General features: G+C 42.5%; 1 non-coding gene across 1 annotated transcript; it reads right to left on the bottom strand.

Annotated features, from left to right (window-relative positions):
- Positions 1-5,175: 5,175 nt before the first annotated feature.
- On the bottom strand, positions 5,176-5,247 carry TRNAE-UUC. Its single transcript has one exon. It is a non-coding gene; the product is annotated as a tRNA-Glu (tRNA).
- Positions 5,248-12,782: the final 7,535 nt, after the last annotated feature.

The following is a 12,782-nucleotide window of genomic DNA, read 5'->3' as shown; positions in this document are numbered from 1 at the left end:
ACAACCAGGTGAGTGGGGGTGGTAGAGCCAGCATATGCATTGATCATATCTAGGTACCTACGGCCACAGTAGGAATTCCTGTCATTCCTCCACTCTCCCAAGACCCAGGCAGCAGCTGGAAAGAGTGAGGAGCTTCCATACCTGCAAGGCAACTCGTGGACCCAATAAAGGCTAAGAAGCTATGGTCTATAACCTCATTCCAAAGAAGTGTGTGTAAATGTAAAGTGAATTAATAAAAATGTTAGTCTAGAATAGGTAGATTAGACATTTTATATTGGAAAATCTTTTGTTGTATTAAATAATCTTATAATAAAATCCGTAAGTTTTTTTTAAAAGGCTACCTCTGATCTGTTTGTATTTTATATATTTCATATATTAAAGCCAACTGAGTGAATACAGAACAATTCACTGCACAGACACTCTGTGGCTTTGACACCCTGGAGTTGTGGAGGCTGACTTCATTTCCCTTGAACATTTATGAGGCACACCTGAACTGTCTTTATTGTTTCACCCTAAGTTCAAGATGGTGAGCCTGGGTGGCCTGATTAGAAAATGGAGATTCTTGGGCCTCACCCCCAGTGTTGTGATCTATGTGGAAGGCAGGAATCTGCATTTTAAATAAACATGCCCAGATAATTCTGATAGGGAATCTTACTTTGAGAAACACTGGTTTGATTTTTCACTAAGAAGACCCTGAGAGCTGATTCTTAAAACCTTAGTAATAGACCTGTTGGAGGGCAAGCATTGCAACCAGGCTTAGATCACAAAATGGCTTAGGCCAAAATGGGTTCTCTTATGTTCAGAAAGTCATTCCTGGTTGTCTTTCTCCAGGGACTCCATAACCTATTCTGCTCATGTAGGTTATCTTGAAGTTCAGGTTATTTTTCCAGGATATCTGAATTTCTAGAAATACTCTGTTATCTTAATAAATGGTCCTCTGTGATCACTCTGGCGTGAACTGATGGTAGATCTTTTTTCCTCCAACGGACATTTGTGAATCCAAACACACATTGTGTCTGCCATAAACTTCTGAATTGTGATGCCATCTTCCAGGGAAGATGCTTCCGTGGTGGCTCAGCTGGTAAAGAATCCACCTGCAATTGAGGGTGACCTGGGTTCAGTCCCTGAGTTGGGAAGATCCTGTGGAGAAGGGAAAGGCTACCCACTCCAGTATTCTGGCCTGGAGAATACCATGGATGGTATAGTCCATGGGGTCACAAAGAGTCAGACGCGACTGAGCAACTTTAACTTTCGCTTTCATCCAGGGAAAAGAAAGTGTTTGAAATTTTGAGCCACAAACATTGGGTGGGAAAGGAGGGTAGAGTTCTATTTAGATCTCTTGAGTTGTTTTGAGGGTTGCTATAGAAAATTGGATTTTATAGATAATTTAGTTAACAGCATATGTCAAAATTATATTATAATCTTGTTCCAAAGGAAAAGGCTTTTAGTAGGCCAAATAAAAATTTTGCTCCAGGGACTCCCTTAGTGGTCCAGTGGTTAAGACTCCAGTGTACTGGTGCAGGTTCCATCCCTGGATGGGGAGTAAGATCCCACATGCCCATGCTGCATGACCAAAAGATTTTTAAAAAAAGATTTGCTCCATTATGGAAAAAAGAAAATGGATAGACAACCATTGTTTGATCAGATAAAGAAAAAAAGAGTTTCTAGACTCTTGATAGAAGACTCTCAGATAGAAATCAGTTGGGTAGTGTGTGTGTATGTGCTCAGTTCAGTTCAGTCACTCAGTATATTGTCACCCTGCTTATTTAACTTTTCTACAGAGTGGTGGTGGTTTAGTCACTAAGTTGTGTCCAACTCTTGTGATCCCATGGACTGTAGCCTGCCAGGCTCCTCTGTCCATGGGATTCTCCTGGTGCGAATACTAGAGTGAGTTGCCATTTCTTTCTCCAGTGGTACTTCCCCATCCAGAAATTGAACCCGGGTCTTCTGCATTGCAGCAGATTCTTTACTGACTGAGCTATGAGGGAAGCCCGGTAAGTGCTCTCTGCAGAGTACATCAAGCAAAATGTCGGGCAGGATGTAGCGCAAGCTGGAATCAAATTTGCCAGGAGAAATATCAATAACCTCAGATATGCAGATGACACCACCCTTATGGCAGAAAGCAAAGGGGAACTAAAGAGCCTCTTGATAAAAGTGAAAGAGGAGAGTGAAAAATCTGGCTTAAAACTCAACATTCAAAAAACTAAGATCATGGCATCCAGTCCCATCACGTCATAACAAGTAGATGGGGAAACAATGGAAACAGTGACGGACTTAATTTTCTTGGGCTACAAAATCACTGCAGATGGTGACTGCGGCCATGAAATTAAAATCCACTTGTTCCTTGGAAGAAAAGCTATGACCAACCTAGACAGCATATTAAAAAAACAGAGACATTAGTTTGCCAACAAAGGTCTACATAGTCAAAGCTAAGGTTTTTCCAGTAGTCATGTATGGATGTGAGAGTTGACCATAAAGGAGGTCGCTTAGCTGTGTCTGACTCTTTGCAACCCCATGGACTGTATCACACCAGGTTTTCCTGGTGTGAGCGCCACAGGATTGATGCTTTTGAAATATGGCATTGGAGAAGACTCTTGGGAGTCCCTTGGACAGCAAGGAGATCCAACCAGTCAATTCTAAAGGAAATCAACCCTGAATATTTATTGGAAGGACTGATGCTGAAGCCGAAGCTCCAATACTTTGGCTCCCTGATGCGAAGAGCTGACTCACTGGAAAAGACCCTGATGCTGGGAAAAATAGAAGGCAGGAGGAGAAGAGGATGACAGAGGACGAGATGGTTGGATGGCATCACTGACTCAATGGACATGAGTTTGAGCAGTCTTGGGGAGATTGTGAAGAGCAGTAAAGCCTGGCGTGCTGCCGTCCATGGGGTCGCAAGGAGTCGGACACGACTGAATGACTGAGCAACAACAAGAAACTAGTTTCCAGAATGTCTTGATCCCATTAAAATTCATCAGAAAATTGCTTTAAAGTGTGTGCTCAGTTGCTCAGTCATGTCTGATTCTTTGTGACCCTATGGGCCCTCCCAGGCTCCTCTGTCCATAGGATTTCCCAGGCAAGAATACTGGAGCAGGTTGTCATGTCCTTCTCCAGATTTAAACATGTCAAGTACAAATTGGTACCTGCCAAAAGTGTTTGTCAACGACTGAAGGGCAACAAGGCCATTCGCCATCTGCCTCTGTGGGGACTGCATACTGTGCGACTGCAGTTGTTGACCTTTGACATGCCCTGAAGGCAGTTTAGGGTGGAGAGTGAGGCATTCTGTGTTCTCGGGGAACTGGTGGAACAGGTCTTTGTTGTTCAGTAGCCAACTTGTGTCCAACTCTTTGTGACCCCGTGGACTGCAGCAGGCCGGACTTCCCTGTCCTTCACTGTCTCCCGGAGTTTACTCAAACTCATGTTCATTAAGTCTGTGATGCCATCCAACCATCTCATCCTCTGTCGCCCCCTTCTCCTCCTGCCCTCAGTCTTTCCCAGCATCAGGGTTTTTTCTAGTTAATCGGCCCTTCACATCAGGTGGCCAAAATATTGGAGCTTCAGCTTCGGCATCAGTCCTGCCAGTGAATATTCAGGGTTGACTTCCTTTAGGATGGACTGGTTTGATCCCCTGCTGTCCAAGGGACTCTCAAGAGTCTTCTCCGGCACCACCATTTGAAACCATCAATTCTTAGGCGCTCAGCTTTCTTGATGGTCTAACTCTCACATCCATACATGACTACTGGAAAAATCATAGCTTTGATTATACCATAGCTTTGACGATATGGACCTTTGTTGTCAAAGTGAGGTCTCTGCTTTCCAATACGCTAAGTTTGTCGTAGCTTTTCATCCAAGGAGCAAGGGTCTTAATTTCGTGGCTGCAGTCACTGTCTGCAGTGATTTTGGAGCTCAAGAAAATAAAATCTGCCATTGTTTTCAGAAACTGATTTCATGATCCCAATTCTTATATCTCCTCACGTCTAGAAAAGTACTAAATCCCTTCATGGTAACACCAGCTCCTCTTGACTAGTAGAAAATCTTTTGTAAGGCGCTTGATTGCATTGAACTCCCCCTTCACCAACATCTTATATGTTGACCTTCCCCCACTGCCTCTTTGGAGTAATTCCTCAGAGCTATCTGAGGTGCTGCAGTCTCCCAGGCTGCAGTTCTCATTCTGCCCTAAATAAAATTTAACTCTCACCCTGTGCATCTTTTTAGTCCACAACATATTCTCAGAAATTTTGTTTTTGTTTTTCCTAGAGGGAAGCTGTGAATTAGATCCTACAAAAGCATTTTGCCCTAGATCAAATTTGGGACAATTTGTCTTTTACTCTGATTAAACATGTTTATATTCCTAAAATGTTTAGCATAGTTCTTGGTATATACAAAACTCTAGACGTCTTCAAGAGAGAGAAAAAGAAGAGAAAAAGAGAAGAAAAGAAGAAAGAAAAAGCCATGTTTATCTTTTAAGTCTTAGCTCTTAACTCTTGTTTAGGAAAAACTACTCAAAGTTTGGAAATAGGCTAAAAGGAATTATTGCATTTCTTTTTAATATTTTGGGGCATTGCCTAGCAGGTCTTAGCAGTGATTATCCAATTCTTTAGAGGAGTGTACTTTTATTTCATTTATTATTTACTATTGATTAAAACATCTAAAAACTATGGGCTTTCCTGATAGCTCAGTTGGTAAAGTATCCACCTGCAATGCTGGAAACTCCAGTTCGATTCCTGAGTCAGGAAGATGAGATGGAGGAGGGATAGGCTACCCACTCCCGTGTTCTCGGCCTTCCCTTGTGGCTCAGCTGGTAAAGAATCTGCCCGCAAGGCGGATTATCCAATTCTTTACAAGGGTGTTCTTTTATTTCATTTATTATTTACTATTGATCAAAACGCTTAGAAAGTATGTTAGGCTAGATATTAATTTGTAGAAGGCCGAGGCTGAAACCGAGAAGGGCCGTGTGGGGTTCCCAGGCATGGGGGTCTTTCTGATCCCTTTTTCTCGTAGGCAAGACTCCTGCCTCCGTCACCTTCGTTGATTTAGAAAGGGCTTTTTTGAATGGTTGCTAATTAAGGGCTTCCTTGGTGACTCAGGGGTAAAGAATACCGAGTCTCTTACTGTTTCTTGCGTTGACAGGATTCTTTACACTAGCGCCACCTAGGAGGGCCAAAAGCTTCTTTTTTCCCACACCGGGAGTCGAACCCGGGCCGCCTGGGTGAAAACCAGGAATCCTAACCGCTAGACCATGTGGGAGAAGACGAGGGGGGGGCGGCCAGGAAACTACGTGAGGCAAGATGAAAGGGACCAGAGCCGTTCATCAAGTTCAGGAGAGGAACCACCCGATTGGAGGTTAAGGGAATGCAAAGTTTCACACCCAGTCTTGTCAAGTGGTGGTTTAGTCACTAAGTCGCGTCCAACTCTTGCGACACCATGGGCTGTAGCCGGCCAGGGTCCTCTGTCCATGGGATTCTCTAGGCAAGAGTACTGGAGTGGGTTGCCATTTCCTTCAAAGACCCTACATTTGACCCACTGTTATAAAAACCGTCATTAAGTTCTCTGGATTTGAGACAAATAGGTTTTCGAGGCAAAAGCCCAGTGTGTGTCTCCCATCGCCCGGCAAAGCAATAAAGCTATCCTTTCCTGCTTCACCCGAAACTCTTTTGTCTCTGGAATTTGATTCGGCAAGGGTGTACAGAGGCCGAGCTTTCGGTTAACGAGATTAACCCAAATGCTTTCTGTCCAGAAAGAAAGTGAAAGAAAGAAAGTGAAGTCGCTCAGTCGTGTCCGACTTTTTGCGACCCCATGGACTGTGGCCCACCAGGCCCCCCTCTGTTCATGGAATTTTTCTGTATCCTTATACTGGAATGGGTTGCCATTTCCTTCGTCCAGGTGATCTTAACCCAGGAAGCGAACCTGAGTCTGCCGCATTGTGGGCAGACGCTTTACCATCTGAGCCACCACGGAAACCCCATGTTACTCTGTCCAATAGCAATACAAAAATTTTTTTTTACTAAAAAAAGATAATTCCAGGGCTTCCGTTGCAGCTCAGTGGTAAAGAATCCTCTTGCCAATGGAGGAGACACGGGTTTGATCCCTAATCTGGGAAGATCCCACACGCCGAGGAGCAGCTAAATCCGTGCGTGCATGCTAAGTCGCTTCAGCAGTGTCTGACTCTTTGTGACCCCGTGGGACAGTAGCCCGCCAGGCTCCTCAGTCCATGGGATTTCCCAGGCAAGAGTAGTGGAGTGGGTTGCCATTTCCTCCTCCAGGGGATCTTCCCAACCCAGGGATGGAACCCATGTCTCAGGTCTTCCTGCATTGGCAGGCGTCTTCTTCACCACTGGCGCCCCCTGGGAAGCTAAGCCCGTGAGCCACAGCTATTGAGCCTGTGTTCTGGAGCCGGGGAGCCACAACTCCTGAGTCCACGTGCTGTAACTACTGAAGCTCGCCAACTCAACAGGAGAAGCCACTGCAATGCGAAACCAGTGCGCGGCAACTATAGAGCGGCGCCCCCCCACCCCCCGCCCCGCCGCAGTTAGAGAAAAATCCTAGCAGCAATGAAGACCCAGCGCAGCCAAGAGTAAAATTAAATTAAATTAAAAAGAAAAAGACAACTCCAAAGATTACTGTGTTATTGCCCTTTGGGCATTAATTGGTTGTCCTTTCTTTTTCCTTTTTGATTATGGCCCTTTCATTCTCTCGGTTGAGACCATATCCACTGATCTGTTTCTCCCTCCCCCTCCCAACACCATGCAGCTTTCAGGTTTTCAGTTCCCCTGCCAGAGGTTAAACCCAGGCGGGCCACAGCAGTGAACGCCCTGAATCCTAACCACGAGGCCACCAAGCAACTCCCATCTACTGATCTGTTTTTACCTTCACTAGTCATTTCCTTGGTTATACCCAACCTGTTAATCACATCCAAAGCATTTTTGACCGCAGATATGGCATTTTCAGTTTGGGGATTTCAACTTGGTTTTTCTTTTATAGTTTCCAACTTTCTTCTGAAATTTCCCATCTCTTCAGTCATTATGCAGATCTTCTGTAGACTCTGACAAATTGATCCATGTTATTTCAACTTTTTGCGAATTTCAATGTTTGGGTCATTTGTGGATATCTGTATATTGACTGATCTTTCTCTTCATTACAGATCTCAGTTTCCCGTCTTATTGAATGTCTAATAATTTTTAAAAATGAATTAATTTATTTATGTTTGGCTGCACGGGGTCTTCACTGCCTTTTGCTTGGGCCTTCTCTAGTTGTAGTAAGTGGGGACTACTCTTTGCTGTGATACACAGGCTTCTCACTGCAGTGGCTTCTCACTGTGGAGCACAGACTCTTGGCGCCCAGAGTTCAGTAGTTGCAGGACCCAGGCTCATTTTAAAGGCAGGAGTAGAGATGCTGACAGAGAACAGATGTGTGAAGGTGGGGAGGATGGGGTGCAGGGTGAATTAGGAGATTGGGATTGATATGTGTACATTGTCATGGGTGAAAGAGATAGCTAGTGGAAACCTGCTGTATAGCGCGGGTTGCTCACCTTGGTGCTCTGTGGTGACCTAGATGGGGAGGATGGTTGCTGGGGAGGAAGATCCATGAGGAAGTGGAAAAGTGTGTACATCTAGCTGAAGTGAATAGACATACTCACTTCATTGTACAGTGGAAACTAACACAACACTGTAAAGCAACTATAATGCAATTAAAAAAAAAAAGGAAATTTTACAAACACTCCAGAAAACAATTTGGCCTTATTGAATAAACTTAAAGATATACAAACCTTATGACCCTTACTCCAAACAGTTGTATGCATGTACCAAGAGATATGTATAAAATATTCATAACAATATTCTTTCTACTGTCAAAAACTTGAACGTAAACCTAAATGTCTGTCATCAGGATAAGGGATAGATTGTAATATGATTCCAAAGTGGGATATTATGCAAAAAGAATCAGGATTAAGTACAGCTCCATTCAACAAAATAGATGAAACAGAAATCTAAAGCTGAGTAAAAAAAAAAAAGTTGCAGAAGACTATGCACAATATGATGGCTTTCCTGGGGGCTCAAATGGTAAAGAATATGCCTACAATGTGGGAAACCCAGGTACCATCCCCAGGTAGGGAAGATCCCCTGGAGAAGGGAATGACTAACCTCTTCAGCATTCTTGCCTGGAGAATTCTTTGGAGAGAGGAGCATGGCAGGCTACAGTCTATGGGGTAATAAAGAGTCAGACAAGACTGAGAGGCCTTCACTTCAACTTAGCTTCACATGCACGATATGAGCTCATTTATTAAAAGCTGAAAAAAAAAAACATAGCAAAACTAAACCATGTATTATTTTAAGAAAGCACACATTTATAACAAAATTATTTTTAAAGTGAGGAACATTCAGGAAAGTGGTTCCCTGATGGGGTGATGGTGGAGAATAGAAGATAAGATAGGGAAGGAGTGAGGAGGTAGATTTTTAAACAGCCCTGGTAATGCTCCAACTCTTGAATCAGGGCGTGTTCAGAGCCAGTGTTTAGAAATGTTACTCTTTTTTTTGGCTGCTCTAGGTCTTTGTTGAGGCACAAGGGCTTCTTCTAGTTGTGGCGCACAGCCTTAGTTGCTCCATGGCATGTGAGATATTAGCTCCCTGACCAGGGATGGAACTCCCGTCCCCTGCATTGGAAGGCGGATTCTCAACCACTGCACCACCAGAAAAGTCCAAAAATGTTTCATATTTGGTATTTTACAAATACAATACTATGTGGCAGAGAAAAATTCCTGGCCATATTATTATATCTTTGAACTCCTTAATAGCTGGGAGGCCAAAGACAATGGACTAATATTTTCAAAGTGCTAGAAGGCAAAGAACTTTGGAACAAGAACTTTATCTCTAGTTATACTGTCATTTAAATACTCCAGGAAAATAAATATTTATTCAAGACCTCAGGAATGTTGCCATGAAAGACCTTTGAAATGCCTCCTAAAGTAAGCACAGAGCAAGAAGAGAACTGAATCCAGGAGAAAGTGATGAGATATGGGGAATAAAGGAGAATATATGACTTAATAAATCTTATTAGTATCTAGATAGAGATTTATCCCCTCCCTCCCTTCTCTCCCCTCAAAAATCAAAGCAAAACAAAACAAACAAAAAAACCTCCAAACATCGCAAATGTCAGAACTTAAAACTCTATGAGCTCTTAGCTGGTAATCAGAGAAATCCAAATGAAAGCAACAATTAGATGACATTTTATATCTGTTATAATGCCAAAAAGTAGAAACTCAAGGCAATTCAAAGGGCCAGTAAAGATATGGAGAAAACAGAATTTTCCACAAATTGCTGATGGAGGGAGGCATGAATTTATGCGTGCTTTGTCCCAAAACGCTGTACATAGATAAGTATATCTCTGTTTGTCCTGTGACTCACCAATTCTACTCCTGAGTATGTATGTATATACCATTCCACTCCCTCCACTCCCCACCCCCCAAATACCAAAAAGACCTTTCACACAGATTCATAAGGTGTAAGTTTCAGAAGAGGGCTTACTTGGTGCCTCAGTGGTAAAGAATCCGCCTACCAATTCAGGAGACGTAGGTTCGACCCCTGCATTGGGAAGATCCCCTGGAGAAGGAAATGGCTACCCACTCCAGTATTCTTGCCTAGGAAATTCCATGAACAGAGGAGCCTGACAGGCTACAGTTCTTGGGGTCACAAAAGAGCTGGACCCACACAAAAACATAATAATATAAAAGAAGAGTCAGACACGACAGTGAATAAAAACAACAGTAAAATTTCAGAATGTTTATTTCATGTTATGTATGTAGCTGAAGCTGGAGGCAACCCATGGTGCATCCACCATTAAGAAGACAAATGAGAAAATGTGGCCTTTGATGGCACAGTATACAGTAGTTAGAAATGATGAACTGGATTTACATTCAGTGAGAAGGCAAGAAGCAGAATATCTATACCACATTTATGTAAACTTATGTACATTCAAAACATTTATTCTTAAATGAACACTATGTTTTTCAAGACACATTCATTCACTCCATCAAGTATTCAGTAGTATTCTTTAATACTTATTATATGTCAGGTACCACTCCTGACATTGAGGATATAGTAGCAAACTAAGAAAATTGTGGTTTTTATAGAACTTATATTCTACTAGAAGAAAAGAGATGATAAAGAAAAATAAATGAGAAACACAAGATGAAGATTGTGGATGCAGGAGATGTGGTATCTTTTTTAAGAGACTCACTGTATTTTTCTATTATTTATTTTTGGTTACATGGTTCTTTGGTGCTGCACATGGGCTTTCTCTAGTTGTGGCGAGCAGGGGCTACTCTTCATTGTGGCTTCTCATTGCAGTGGCTTCTCTCGTTGTGGATCATGGGCTCTAGAGCACTCAGGCTTCACTAGTTGCAGTACTTGGACTCAGTAGTCATGGCACATGGGCCTCTGTGGCATGTGAAATCTTCACGGACCAGAGATGGAGCCTGTGTCCCCTGCATTAGAAGGCAGATTCTTATCCACTGTTCCACCAGAGAAGTCAGAGATGTGCTATTTCTTAATACAGGGTGGCCATGGAAGTCTTCTCTGATAAGGGAAATTCTTTAAGAGGAGGAACAAGATTGGATATGTGGGGAATGAGAACTCTGGGCAGAGAACAGTATGTGCAAAGGTCCTGAGGTGGGAGTGTTTGGTATGTTTTAGAAACATTAAGGAGGCCAGTGCGTGGTCAGAGTAGAGAGAGAGTGAGTTATAGGAAGTGAGAGGTGTAGTAGGCGGGGTCACACAGGGCTTTACAGGCTGTGGTATGCACTTAGGGTTTTGTTTGGAGCAAAACGAGAGGCTTTTAGGGGAGGAGTGAAATGATCTGGCTTATTTTTACAGAATCACCACGGTTTTTGTACAGAGCTAAGACTAGAGGCTGGGGAAGTGTTAATGAGGGATTACAGCAATCCAGGACAAGGTGATGGTGATTTAGAAGAGGGTGGTATGAGAGATGTGAAAGGCCAATCTTTAGAGAAAAAATGAAAAGCTACCAGCAAATATCTTTAAGGACTTGGGATGGGGAACAAATACCTCAGACAAAATATTTTCAGAAGTGCTAAGCATCAAAGAAACAAATTTGACTACATTAAATGAAAAACATTTGTTCATCAAAAGATACCACCAAGAGTAAAAGGACCAGCTATAAACTGGCAGAAAAATGAGGATTTTTAAAAGAGCAGACAATTTATGAGTGAATGGGTGTTGAGGGAACTGGAGGTACCATGGATGTTGCTGAGGGTTTTGGCCTGAGCACCCGGAAGATTGATAGAAAGACTGGGAAGGAGAGTAAGTTTTGGTGAAAAAACCAGGAGTTTGGTTGGAATGTTCAGGATGCCCATTAGACACCCAAGTGGAGGTATCAGGAGTCTATTGGCCGTTTGTCTAGAATAGAATTCAGGGGAGAGGTCTGAGGTTACACTTTTAGAAGCTGCAATAGATAGGAGGTATTTAAATCATGGGATTTTTTTTTTTTTTGATACAGTATGTACTCTTGTATCTCACTTCTTCTTCTTCTTTTAGTATTTATTTATTTGACTGCACTAGGTCTTAGTTGTGGCACCTGGGACCCTTGGTCATCCTTGCAACATGCGGGGTCTTTAGCTGGGGCACACAGGGTCCCCAGCTGCCACACACAAACTCCCAACCGCAGCATGTGGGATCCAGTTCCCTAATCAGGGATAGAAACTGGGCCCTCCTGGGGAGTGAGGAGTCTCAGTCACGGGACCACCAGGGAAGTCTCTAAATCAGGGGATTTTTTAAATAAGTTTATTTATTTTTAAATGAAACAAAGATGAATATTTTTAATGATAAAAGGTACACTTCACAAAGAAGACAGACATCATAAACCATTAGATACCTTAACCACAAAGATAAATAAAGCAAAAATTAGAAGAAAAATATAAGGGAAAAGAAAACATATTTAATCATAGCGAGACACACTAACATTTCTCTGAGAATATTTTATCAAGTGCAGAAAAAGTAAGAATAGGAACATCTTGACTGATGTCATTAATAATTTCAATATAATAGATTTGTATTTAATTTATTTATATTAATCATATCCTACACAAAAAGTCAAGGAATTAAATGAAGTCACCAAGGAATGAACAAGAGAGACTGAGATCAAGCACAGAGACACTTCTTTATTTAGAAGGAGGGAAGGTGGTGAGGAGCCAGCAAAGGGGCTGGAAAGAAATGGTCGCTGAGGTTGGAAAAGAACTAAGAGAGGGTAGGGTTCTGGAGGGCAAGCGAGAAAGTATTTCCAGAAGGTAGAAGCAATAGGCTGTGCCCAATTCTACTGATAAGTTGATAAAATGAGGCAGCACGAAAGAGTTTTGGTAAAGTTAACTTAATGCAATGATGAAATTAAAAGCCTCACTAGAAAGGGCTCTAGAGAGACCAGGAGAAGTGGGTAAAGCAAGTAGAGACGGTACTTTGTGTGTGTGGGGGGGGGTGTGGGGGGCTTGGAAGAACTCTATTTCCAGTTACCACCTCTGCTCTCCATTCTAACAGTGATATAAAAAGAATAGAAACACACACACTCACTCACACACACACACACTCATATACAAATCAGGTCATGGGATTAGTAGCTAATCCCTTACCTCCCCAGTCAATGCCGGCTCAGGTCAAAGGTTTTTAAAAAAGATTTTTTAATTTATTTGGCTGCACCTGGTCTTAGTTGCAGCTTGCAGCGTCCTCAGTCTTTGTTGCAGCACTCAGGTTCTTTAGTTGAGACATGTGAACTCTTAGTTT

Source organism: Cervus elaphus, chromosome 8 (assembly GCF_910594005.1).
Source record: "Cervus elaphus chromosome 8, mCerEla1.1, whole genome shotgun sequence".
Classification (NCBI taxonomy): domain Eukaryota; kingdom Metazoa; phylum Chordata; class Mammalia; order Artiodactyla; family Cervidae; genus Cervus; species Cervus elaphus.
This window is presented reverse-complemented; position numbering and strand designations above follow the sequence as displayed.